The sequence below is a fragment of the Urocitellus parryii genome, chromosome Y, assembly GCF_045843805.1.
Source record: "Urocitellus parryii isolate mUroPar1 chromosome Y, mUroPar1.hap1, whole genome shotgun sequence".
NCBI classification, from domain to species: domain Eukaryota; kingdom Metazoa; phylum Chordata; class Mammalia; order Rodentia; family Sciuridae; genus Urocitellus; species Urocitellus parryii.
The window spans coordinates 38689987-38703549 of record NC_135548.1 but is presented as its reverse complement, the minus strand read 5'-3'; positions in this window follow the sequence as shown (position 1 = coordinate 38703549).

Here is a 13563-nt window from a genome sequence, read left to right as displayed (position 1 = left end):
AAATATTCCTGGGCTGCCTCAGCCCCGCCCAGGCACACAGCAACAGAATGGTTTTGCAAGCATCCTCAGGAGGGCAGGAGCCTTCTTTGCAGGACGAGAGGGAGGTTGAGGCTCGATCCACCCATCATTCTTTTGGGAGAGGCTCCTTTTCCTCAGCACAAAGTTGGATTTTTTGTGAGGATTCTTGGCATCAAATACGTTGGCCTCTGCTGGAATCCTCAGCTCTGGGGAGAGAGGGGTGTACAAAAAGAAGGTGGCACTCAGGAGGTGCTCCCTAGGACACGCCAACATCTCAGAGCCTGTGCCAGAAAAGGCCAGAGCCACACACCTGAGAGCTCTCCAATTCAGCACCAATACCAACAAAGACAGCCTCCACAGTCCTCCCTGAGGAAGAACTAGGCAGAGCACTTCAACAGACCTAATGTCTGTTCCTACCGAAGGCTTTGGACTCCAGAATATCTCAGGTCCTCTTGCATCTGCCAAAGCACACCACTAGGGTTTGCATCTGAAATCTCCCACAAAAGGCTCCTGTGCCGAAGATTCAGTCCCCACATGAGCCATCTTCATAGGTGGGTTTGGAGGGAAGCATTGGATGGTGAGTGCTCTGATGTCAACATGAAATTCTCATTCAAGATGAATACACTACTGGGGGGTGGGAGGGACTGGAAGAAAGGTTGAGCATGGTTGGAGTAAGACCTAAACAGGGTTGTGCCCTGGGCAACAGTACCTTGTTCCTGTTGGCTCCACTGAATCCTCATTCTCCAAGGAGAGGTCCTCCCTCTCCATCTTTCTCTCTCTCCCTCTCTGCCAGCCTCGTTCTCTCTCTCCCAGTCTATGCCTTTGTGGCAAGGGCTGAGGAGCTCTCCACTGCCACACACTAGAGCTTTATGGACAGCCTCAGTGCACAACCAAAGAGAAAGCTATGAAACCCAGAGAAAAAAGGCCTAGGATTCCTCCTCTGAGTTATTTTCCTCAAGTATGGCCACAGTGAGGACAGGCTGACCAGCACGGATACCACGTTAGAGCCATGCTTCTGCGTTGGTGGAGCCCGCCTCCATGTGAACCAGGCTTCTGAGAATGGAGGCCACATTCCAAATACTGCCCTACTGAGAACAATGGTTCCAAAGACCAGCAAAGGGACTGCTTCCCTCCAACATGGTGTATGGCCCAGTGGTGCCATGACCCCGAGTGAGGGAATACAACAGCCGCTTCTCCTTCCTCTGAACATTTGTTTCCTGTCGCCCTCCTCTAACCTAGAGCCTGTTCTCCATCCCTTCTGGGTTGGATGTGGAGATCTCTGCTATGAATTTCTTAGGCTACCAAGGCCCCAGACAGACTTCCTCTTCCATAGACTCTACTAACCTAACAGTAGGTTAAGATAGGAGACAAGTGATCCTAGAACTCATAGGGATGGTGGTCTTCAGGGTACATAGGCTGGGATAATGGCTGCTGTGGTGTTTGGCTCACAAAAACCAACCAACCAACCAACGAAAAAGTGCTGGCATTATTATCAGATGAGCTCTGTGGCTACGTGCTCAGGAAGCCCTCATCTGACTTTAGTTAGGGATCACAACCTGGCTATTGTGATCACTCCTTGCCTAGTGGACTCAGGTGCGTAAGACCATGGAATTTATGCAAAAACAGATGATTCAGGCTGTCTCCCAGGCTGTGTTTTCTTCCCAATTTCATCCTGTTACTGCTTGCTAGAATCCTGGCAATGCTCTGCCCAGGCAGTGGTTTTTTGGTCACACAGAAGGCTTTCAATAGTACTGCTTCAGTCCACAAAATGCCAGTTCCCTCTTTAGCCCATGCATTCCCATGTTCCTTTGAAACCACTCCTATCCCAGACCATGAAAACATACTGCTCCTGGAGAGAGGCTTTCCTCCTCACTCCTCAAAGATGTCAGCTTTGGATGCCTGTTCATGTCCAGGGGAGGGCACCTGGTGGGGAGCCGCAATATCCACCGGGGTATACCATTGGACCTCAAGACCTTCCACCAGCAGAAGTGCAGTTGGCTTTGTGCACGAACCCAACACACCTGTTGGAGTGTTCTTGGGGGTCAGAGACTACCCTTTGTTGCTAAGAGTTGACCTGAGTCCACATCCTGACCCTTGCTCTCTGCTATCTGATTGTCTCACTTACTCTGACGGCGAGAGATGATTTGGCCCAGCTCATAAACCTCTGGATTCTCCTCAGTAAGGAAGTGTAGGTCGAGGGCGCTGCGGATGACGACAGGAGCCCTATCGTGGCAGGTCACCTGGAGCAGCATGGGAGACAGGCCTTCAGGAAATGGGCCTTGAAGTGACTACTCAAGGACAGTGTGCAGGGGCATTCTGGAGGCACCTCCACTCTAAATACAAGGGCAACATCCATGACCCTACTACCCGAGACTGACCTCCTGCTCATCGTGTGGGCTCTTCCCACAGGCTACTAGCCCAATCCTTGTACATAGGACTTCCTGGGCCTGCCATTGCTCTTTGTGGAGCTGCACTCCTCTCGGAGTGAAAGGACCCCACTACCTGCATACAGATGCAATCTCATCCCACAAGTTGGGAGGAATGGGACAATAGCCTCCAAGATCCCAGGTCTGCCCGAGGATGCAGGCGGCATTGGGAATGGCCTAGGCACAAAACCTAGAGGCTTTGGTCTGGATTGCCAGGGCCAAAAACAGACCCAGGAACATGACCACACACAGGAGAGCTGAAAGATAGCCACGAGAGCTCCTGGCCTCCAGAGGCTCAGTGCTGGCTGGGATGTAGGAGGGCACCTCATCCGGCAAGGGTGGTCATTGGGTTACCTGGACATTTAGTGTGCTTGCTCCACATCCATATCAACTCTGCAGAGAGACTCTCTCAGCTCCTTGTTCAAGGAACATGGAGAACCTCACACTGCTGTCCTCCTCCATAGACGTCAGCATCTCATACAAGGGAACCTGCAACCTAGTTCCTGTCCTATTCTCATCTGTCACCCATACCTGTCCCTGCCCTTCTGGACTGCATGCTGCCACCTGACACACAGACTCCCTCAGACATGGCAGTGGACAAGCTGCTGCACTCGCTCATCTCAGCTCCAGCCCTTCACACTGACCTCTCCCTTCTTGATTCCCATCTATCCTCCTGATCATCCAGAAGCTCCAAATTCAAGAGGGCATGAGTAGTCCATGGTATTGGACCAGTGTCTGCTCCCCACCCAGGTGTAAGCACCACGGGACACCCCTGCTCCCAGGCTTACCAGAACACTCTTGGCCATCTCTGGACTTTGTGTTTCTAAGTGGACACGAATTAAGCAGGTGTCTCCCACCTGCTTGTGGGAAAGCGGCCTGGAGGACTTGCAGGTTGATTCTGAGAACTGTGGGGGATGGAACATCAGCAAACCCAGAAACAGAAAGCCACCCCAGACTGTCAGTTGGCTCTATGGGCTTCCAGCAAATATGTAAAGGTGCTGAGGCTTCTTATTTCCTCAGGTCGCAGTGGAATGGCAGCACATGCACAGCTTGAATAAGGTAGGTGTTTACCTCCTTTCCCTTGACCTGGGGGCGTTTCCTCACGATGAAATATTGTATTCCCAGATTCATGGACAGACACACGAGTGAGTGGTCAGAGACCTTGATTTCTGCAGAGCGAAGTGGAGAGAATTGTTAGGTGGCACTCAAGGATTATACCACAAAACACCCACAACCCCTGAGAGTCTCCGCCAGGCCCATCACACTTTGGTATTTTGGGGCCAAGGCCCACTTTCTCTTGGCTGTCAGTTATCCTGAGCCCACTGTGGATCATGTCTCCCCACTGTCTGATTGTCCTACTTACTCTCATCCTCAGACATCATATACAGCAGCTCAAAGTTGTCCACATCCTCATGCTGCAACAAATTTTGGTCCAAGGCCCTGCGGATGAGGCTTGTCACCGTCTCCTGAAAGGTCACCTGGATCAGGGTGGGACAAATGTCATCAGAGAATGGCTTTTAGAAGAGCTACCCAGAAGACTGTGGTCAAACATTCAGGAGAAATCTCAGCTACATATACAAGGGCACAATCTTGTTATCCTGCTACCTGAGTGTGTCCTCCATATACCACCTGGGTTCTTGCAATGTGCTACTAGAACAATCCTGGTACAAATATCTGCCTGTACCTGCCATCTCCCCTCCCCCTGGGGAGCCACATTCCACTCATGTCAAAGGACCAAACTGCCTATGCACAGACACACTCTCATCTCACTGAGATGAGAGCAATGGGCCAGGGATCTGCGCACCAAGTGTGATCTGGGATGCAGGCTGCCTTTGTGGGTGGAAGAGGCAGATGCACTGAAAATTTGGGTCCTGACTGCCACGACACAAAACAGACTCAGATACAAGAGTGTGCACTTGAGTGCTTCATGATAGCTTTGAGAGGCCCTGGCCTCTGGAAGCTCGGTGCGGGTCTGGTTGTCATGATGTACTTGACTCAGCACTGGCAGTCACTGAACATGTCTCCTCTGCAGCTGGACACCTGCAGCATTAGCGTGTCTACTGCACATCCATAGAAATTCTGCCAAGAACCCCGTTAGCTCCGTATTTACATACATGCAAAGCCTAACATTCCGAAGCTTTGGCATGACCCCCCAGGTGATCCCGACCCCAAATTCCTACACCTAGTCATGCTAAGGAGGTTCTCTTCCCTGCCACCAGGAACACATCCCCTCCTACACATGTGACAAGTCACTGCCACCTCCTCTGCTCCAACTTCACTCATTGAGAATACCAAGTTCTAGGCACTGCAGCCTGCACCCTGGACATATCTCTGCCTTCATCTGTCCACAGCACTTCCGTCTGCACTTCTGGCCTGCAAAACCCACAATACACAGGCCCACTCACCACTGAAGCTGGGCATGCTGATGCTCTCCCTCCTCAGGTCAAGCCCTTAAGACGGACCTCTCTCTTCTTTATTTCCCACCATAGCCCTGGGGTTGGCTGTGTCTCCTGCCTTCCACTGTGTGGACACCCAGGAGGCAGCCCTGCTGTCGGGCTTACCGGGATGCGCTTTGTCTCCCTCAGGCTCTGTCCCTCTAGGAGGACGTGAACAACGCGGCTGTCTTCCACCTGCTCGCTGGAGTGAAGCAGTGAGGAGCTGCTACTCACAGCTGCTGGGGTCCTGGATGCCACTGCCACAGAAGGTTCCAAGAACTGTGGGGGATGACAACATCAGCAAAGCCCAGCAACTGCACCCCACCCAGCCTGGCAGTTGGCTCTGTGGGCATTCTACAACATCCATCCAGAACCTGAGGTTCTTGTCCCCTTGGAGGATGTGGAGTGGCACCAGGAGTAAAGACTGAAGAAGGTGGCTGTTTTGGGAACAAGAGATCCAGCACCTGCTGGGTGGGGATGAAATCCCAGGAGATTAACCCCATGTTGCTGCTGAAATGTAGGTTCCTCCCACAAATGACAGGCAGGAGCTCATTCCTAAGCTGGTCCTGCCTGTAAGGTTCAAGGCTCTGAACCCTGAAGGGCTCCTCCGTGTTCTGATCATTTTCACCCTGGGTTGGGACCAAGAATGGTGGGTTCAAAATGGAAATGGTGACAAACAGAAAAATGACTTGTGCCAATACACTAGAGTCAAAGCACAATGGGACAGTTCCCATCAGTACAAACACACACACACACACACACACACACACACACACAGAGTCAGAATAGGAGTCCTGGGCCATTTATCAGGGATCAGACTAGAGGGCCTGCTGGGCTCACCTGCCCTGTGCTACTCACTGTTACTCTTGAGCTCCTCTGCGACAATCGCCAGAGGCTCTGGCGTCTAAGATGAAGCCTCACCCAGTGTATCCACAAAAGGGCTAGTTGGCCCCCCTGAGATTCCTGGGAGCCTGAGGCTCGGCATTGTCTGCAACCACAGGAGAACATCCTTCTCCCTCCAGTGGCTCCAACCAAGTGAGCTCGGATGGCTTGGTCAGTGAAGTGGGTGCCTGGATACCAGGGTTCCATGTTCTGTTTGATCCATTGTCAAGGCAATGATGTCATTTCCTGTGCCCATACCTGAGCCTCTTTTCACATAAGACCACTTTCAACAGCCCTATGGGCTGCCGATTTCTCCTCCATGCCTACCCATCTCAGGTGCGCAGGTGTTCACCAACAACTACCCAAACATCCCCACCAGCATCTGCCCTGCTTGGTGCCACTAGAGTTCCAGCTTGGAGCCTTCAAAAATGCATTCACAACCAGTCCTTCCCTCTCAGCAGCTTTTGGACCCTGGTCCCATCATTGTGCAACTCATGGTGTGCCCAGTCTTTTCTGGAAAGTAGGGTAGCATCTAATCTCTAGGGTTTATTGTGTCTATTGGCCCATAACACCCTCTGTTCTCTCTGAAACCAGAGATGGGACTCACAGGTGGCTAAAGCACAAATGTAGAGATGGGATAATCACAAGAAAGGGAGAGACAAAGAATGCACCCTAACTCAATCAGGCCTGTGTCCCACACAGGGACATGGCCAATGTCCGTCCCATCGTGGCTGCAGTTCCCTCTCTACACCATGGCAAGTTGGAGGGGACTGAGATGCAGAGGCTGCTCCCCTCTGCCACACAACTTCCCAAGGCTTCTCCTAAGATTTCAAAAGGGCCAAGTGTGTCTAGTGTTGGGGTCTCACAGAGACTCCGAGGTACCACAGCATCCTGCTGCCCAGAACCGGTTCACCCCTCACCTCAAGGGGGCTCAGCCTCTGGATTCATGGGAATTGAAGTGGGTACAGGTGATGGGATATCACCTCCAAGACTGAGTTATGCCAAGTCCATGACCCCTGTCTGCATCCCTGTCTCCAGCACCACTCCCCCCTCTCTCTTTCCTCCTCAGAGCAAACAAATCCATTTAGCAAGTGTGTCCTGTGATAAAGACATGACGGTCACCCATCCTCTCATTACAAAAACACTGAGGCTCAGCCAACATGGATCCTACAGGGAACACAGGCATAAACTCAGACTCCGATCCTCCCAGCCGAGCCTCAGTGGAGCCTGGACTCCCAGCCTCCTGAGTCAAGGAAACAGAGGTTCCTAGCCGAGCCACCTTGGATGCAGCCGCACACAAACTGAACTCATCAATGCCCCTTGCTCTCAGTTGTGAGTAAGAGGGGAAGTGGTGTTTCACAACCCTGGACATCAAGTGCAGTCTCCAGGCTTTGGGGTGTGCCCTGGCCTCTGTCTATCTGCCCAGGCTCTCCAACCCACACTGGCCTCTTACCCAACCTCCTCCTAGGGCCAAACTCAATCCTGCCTCTCAATTTCTGCTGCCTTCCCCAACACACTGCTCCCCAAAATGAGCAGGGCTGGCTCTCGGTTATCATGCTGGTGCCAGCAGCAATGCCACCCCACTGACATAATTCTGAGTCCCAACCTAGGCACTCCAGCTGTCTTTGCCACACCTGGCCTGTTTGGGCTCTGGCTCTTGCTCTTTTCTTTCATGTGCATGTGTTTTGAGGTTTTGAGTTTCTCCCACTGCAGAACTGCAGCTGTGGCAGGGTAGAGCTCATGAGGGTGACATTCTGAGCCACATCCAATCCCATCAGGACTGTTCACTGGGGTGACTGCTGGAACACAGTGATGAGTGAACACATGGGAGGTGGTTGGACCCACCTTGCCTCTGAGTGGCTTCCTTTCAGGACAGGAATGTAGGCATGGGAGCCCCTGGTGTGGGATGCTTTGCACAAGGCGTGACCATGGGCTCTCTTTCCTGGCAAAAATGGCTCCACTCAGCATGGAGAGCACTGTCATTCCTGGTGGCTAACAACAGCCCTGGACCCCAGAAAGGAACCCACACTCAAGATTAACGTCTGAGTGTGCATGTCCTCGAGGAAATGAGGTCTCCTGATCCCAGGTGCAAAGGGGTAAGTCCTCTAACTCCAGGGGCCATGAAGGGACATCTGAGTTTCCCTTGTCCTTCTTTCCCTCTCTAACTAACCACAGTTAGGACCCTGGCCTCATTCCCCAGTGAGGATCATTAGGCTCCATAAAGGACAGTCTCTAAGATGCTCAGTGGACCAACACCCTCTGCACAACCCATAACCCTATTCACCCAAGAGGCAAGAGGATTTCTATTCAGGAAAACCAGGAAAGGGAGAGCCTTTCTCAAGGACACAAGGACATTAGTGAGTGAGGGAGTGATTAATGGATGGAGAACTATTTCCAACACCAACTTGCAGGAGCATATATGGCTCCCTGGAGAATTCTGCAGTGTGTTGGTGATTAAGGAGAACGTGTGAATTCAGGGGTCACTAGGTCCTCTCAGCCATAAGGAGGGAAACTGCCATAAAGGAACTAGGACAAGGGTGCGAGGAATGCTCACTGGTGGGAGATCGGAAGGAAGGAAAGTGTACTCATTAGAAAAGTGTCGCCTGAAAATTCTTAGCCAGCCAAAAGTCGTGCGAACTTGTGTGGGAAAAGAGTCTTTGCACAGTGATGAAGCTAAGAGCTCACATGATGGAACACAGCATCAACTGGGACCAAATCCAATATCTGATATTCTTGTAGGAAGAGGAGAGTCTGGACCCAGATACCAGGGAGACTGGGGGATACGGGATATGTGAGGTTGGAGCCAGGGCGGGATGCCCATATGGGAACCACAGATCGTGGGCAGCAATAGGAGAGTGGGCAAGGGCTGGGAGAGTTGGGGAGACAGTCCCCTTGAAACCTGGGAGGGGTTATGGCACTGGGACAGCCCAACACCTACTGTGTTGAGCCTCTGGAGCTCAACGGAAGACACTTCCTCTGTTGTCGGCCACCCAGTTAACAGAGTTTGGTTGCAGCAGCCTAGGACCCAGCTGAAGGTCTGAGCATGTTGGCCATGCAGGTTGGATCTGGACCACAGAAACCCTCATCAGAGATTGTAGGGTCTCAGCCCTGAGGCAAGACAGGCACTAAGTCAGGCCAGGTGGGGAAACGGATAGGCACACACTCTGGGGGCTGGTGCCTGTGTTACTGGGAGCACTTCTGATCGCAATTCCCTGATCTGCTGCCAACACAGGCTACAGAGGAGGGTACAGAAACACAGACCACGGATCTGCCCCACTCAGTGGGCCCAGGCCAACACCACACCCAGCAGCCTCGTGCCATACCCAATGAGTCTCGAAGCGGCCCCCTCTTCCCATCCTGAGAGCTCTTCCCTTCCTCATGTGCCAATAGCTCCCTACTGTCACTGGCAATATCTACTCTGTGAGATGTCAACATCCGTGGGTACTGTTCTCTCATCCCAGGACAGTGTGGTCCCACACACCCTGGTGAAATGGGCCACCTGGAGGCTGGACCTGGAGGTTGTTGAGGCTGAATGGCAGCGGTGGTCCTCTGGCACTTAATATTATTTAAGTTAAAAAAAAAACAAAAACAAAAACAAAAAACGGGTCTTGGTGCTCAAAAATGTTTGATTTGCATATTCTCATCCCCTAACCCCAATATTTTCATTATTTCCTCACATATGAAATCTTACTAGCATAAAGGTAATTTCGTATTAAACAAAGTGGATTGAAATAACATTGGTAAAAATAATCAATCACCATACTTTCAATTTTTGTTCTGCTTTCCTATTAGAAACCACTTGGATACAAGAGAACAGAGGACAGACTCATGGAAATGCTTGAAATGACAAGAAGCTCCCACTCAAGCTCAGCATTCAGTCCTGGACAGGGTAAGACCAGGCCACTTTGACATCTGTGCCAAAGAGTCTACCAGACAGAATCCTCTGACTGATCCCTGACTGAGCCATAGGAACTGGCTAGAAAAGCCTTCACATCCTCAATACATTCTTCACGTCAGAATACTTGACAACCATTGATATCCATCTCTCGTTAACTTGCTCCCCAGCCAACCATTCTTCAACAAATTCAAAGGAGTAACTCATGCAAGCACATAGAAAGGGGTGTTCACTACACACATCCATGTGCGAAAAAGACAACTGGTATTTCTTGTTTGGGCTATTTCAAATGAAATCCCTTCTGCATGACCTCCACAAACCAAAGGAAAATATTTGTGAAATTCCCACGTAGAAGACAAGATACACTTGCCAAGGAGGCAGTGGCAAGAATTTTGACACTCCAAATGTAGAGTGTGTGTTTAGGAAGCAGTCACAGTTTCCATGAGAGAGTCCCATGAAATCAATTAGGAAGATCCATGCTCTAGTCCTACCATGCAAGTGATGTGACTTGAAAGAGTCACTTAGTCTTAGTAACCATCATCACTAACAACTAAGTCAATGAATAAAGGTCCTCAGGTGCCAAGCTACAAAATGTGGGATGAGCATTGATGAGGATGGGTGGGAGAAGTCTCCAACTCTAACACAATTAGGGAAGGATGTGCTGACCTCAAGTGGCTGGGGGGGCTGGGATCCTGCCACAGAGGGGGATTCCAAACCTCACATCTCCTGACCCAGGCCAGAAGACCAGGTAGAGTCCAAGGACCCTGGGGTGGCCCAATGGCAATAAAGGTCAAAAGGAACTAGGGATCTTCCTGGTCCCTCAATCCCCTACTCTGAGCAGGGCTGCATGACGAGGCCAGAGGCCATCCACAGCAATCTGCCTTTACAGGAAAACAGGGACTGCAGGCTGCCTCTGGCTCACTGAATCAGGGTGGTGTTTTCATAAAGCAAGACCACTTCCTCACATTTGACCAGCAGCTCATGTGTTGACAGCACAATGACTGACTTGACTCAGGCCCTGATGAATGAAATAGAAAATTCATAGCAAACCCATCTTTAGCTCTTCCACATCATCAGGGGCTCTGATTCAATTCCGTCCAGAAAGGTGTCTGAAATGATTTCTAAACATGCTGGGGACTCACCTCTGTGTGGAACTTTTCAGGAAAAAGGAGATCAAATCTCATGAAGCAACTCTTCTCTCTTCTAGCCCATGGGCAATGCAAGGAACCTGCATGATACCAGAGGCTCACTTCTCTCTTCTCATGTCTTCTGGAAAGGATTCGTTAATGCTTCCTGCAAGGTGAAGCAGAAGCCTGCATCCCCAGCTGCACAGAAGTGTTTTAGGGCAGTGTCTCCCTTAAAACCCAAAAATAAAAAAACAGGTCATTCAACAGGCACATGGATTCGAGTACATGTTCAATGATCCCTCCTCCCTGGAGCCTTCCACATGCCCATCTTCCACATTCACAGAGCAATGCTTGGCCATTCTCAAGACCAGGAGACCATGATGCTCATCACCAGGAAGTCAATAAGGAACATGAAGAGAGCAGCATGGATTGCAGAAGGTGGCACATCAAGGATCTTCAGCTCTGCTGCTAGAATACAAGAGCTTAACTTCAGTATTGACTTTTTGCCAACTACCAAGTACGATAGCAGTGTCAAGCCCAATATGCAGATATGCAAGTAGTAGGTGACACCCCGCATCCATTCACAAAAGTGGGCAACATCTGCATCAGAACAAGGAAGTATCTTACCCTTACTCATAAAAATCATCAGAAACAAAATAAAATGGATGCAAGACTTCTCATTTCACTATTAGGTAGCTGTTGGAATTCCCTATTAAATAATACCTCCTCCAAAATAAAAAGTATCTCAGACATGTGTCAACTATTCAATGGATGACATTTTAAAAACTATGGACTTTACTTAATATTTATGTATGCTATATCCCTGCCTAAGGCTCTATGAGAAAGGAGCACATAGAATTGGATCTTTGAAAATCTCACATTTGCTGATAAATATTACTGCTGATCTCAGGCATGGCGAAGTGAAAAGTGGGACTTTGGATATTCCAAGAATGCTATGTTGTGGGATTGGTGTCCCTGATTCATACATAGCATATGGTTTCTATGAAATCCAGTGAGGGAGCAGGAGTAACGAAGCTGATTGCACAGATGACCTGAGGGAATACTGACAGATAGGCCAAATGAAAAATATGCTCCAGCTAACCATTGGTATTTGGGCTTCTGATCCCAGTCCTGTTTTTAAAAAAGGTGCAGACAGGCAGTGTTCATTAAAAACTGTCTACCATGTAAAAGTGGGTAATTTAAATGGCATCTAGTTACACATCTGATAGAATGGTCTGGCAACATATGAATTTCATTCTAACAACAACAACAACAACAAAACATAGAAAATGAGACATAAAGATAAAACCTTGTCTTCACCAGGATGCCTAAAAATAGGTTTTATTTGGCTCATGCCAATAAATATCTTTCAATAGAATTTCTGATTTCTGAATGAATCCATTCAACTTCATACTGCACAGATCACAAGGTTTTCTTTACAGAATATTCTCTTCTTCTTCTTAAAGCCTCACATAGAAAATGTCTCACAGGACATAGGAGGGGAATGACCCAAAGGATGAGAGAATGGCTGGAACCGTTCTCAAATGTGCCCATGTAGCCTAAAGTTTGAAGGCATCTAATTGTACTCTAAAACAATTATGAACCTATTCGATCCATTATTAATAAATATCACCACTTTACCACTTGAACCAAATCACAGAAAATTGGAAACAGATGATCATTGGCTTTGATACCTTTACTTCTGTTTCATTACTCAGAGTCGATCAACTCTATACTTCAAGTGACACAGATTTATTACAGAATGCCTAAGATCCTAAGAATCTATTTTAGCTCAGCCCATGGTATTGCTTCATTATTTTATTATTTTGTAAGTAATAAAATATAACTTCATGTTGGATGATATATTCAAGCCATGAATATATCATCCAACATTGTTCTTCCCAAAATATTAGCCCAATTTCTGCGCGCGCTCACTTACTGTTCAGGAATTTTACTAATTGTTTGAAGGTTCTAGAGGACCTGTTAGACTCCTAATGGACAAACCATACAACATACTCCAGAGAACGGACGAGTGCCATAAGAAGAAAATAAGGTCAGCCTACAGCAATGGGCAGCTGCCTGCCCTCGGCTGGGAGGAGCCCTGGCCATGGCACCAGGGCTGCTGGGCAGCAGAAGCCTCCACAGCCCTGCAGGGAGCCTGGAGCACAGCTCTGCCTAACCATGCTCAGCCCTGGACAGATGCACATGAGTTCCCATCACAGGCTCGAGTGTGACAGTCCCAGGTGCATGCCTGTCATGCCAGCCACCAGGGAGGCTGAGGCAAGAGGAACGTTTGAGGTCAGCCTTGGCAACTTAGACCCCGAGGCAAAGGGGAAATACTTTTACAGGGGTCTCTGAGGGTGTAGCTCAGGTAGGTCACTTGCCTCACAGGCTCAAGGCCCTGGGTTCAATCCCCAGAACCCACGTACACACAAAAAGTGAACTTGGAATATTGTTTAAAATGATGGGTCAGGTACACACAAGGACTTCAATATGACCTCTCAGAGGAGCTCAATTTGAGATCAGACTGAACAAAAGACCACCTGGACCATTGACTCAGTGTCTGAAACCCTCTGTGAGCATGGGAAGCACTGCTGGCAAGACACCAGAGGGCCAAAGCACTTGTGCCCCCTGCAGGGGCGTCTCTTGTCTACCGCCAAAGACTGTTCCCCTCCTGGGGCAGCTGAGAGCAAGCTGGGCCTTGGAGCAAGGACTAGTGCTTTAGATATAGACTATGCAAGCAAGGGGCAATGTCTTTAATAAAACTAAAATTAAAAAGT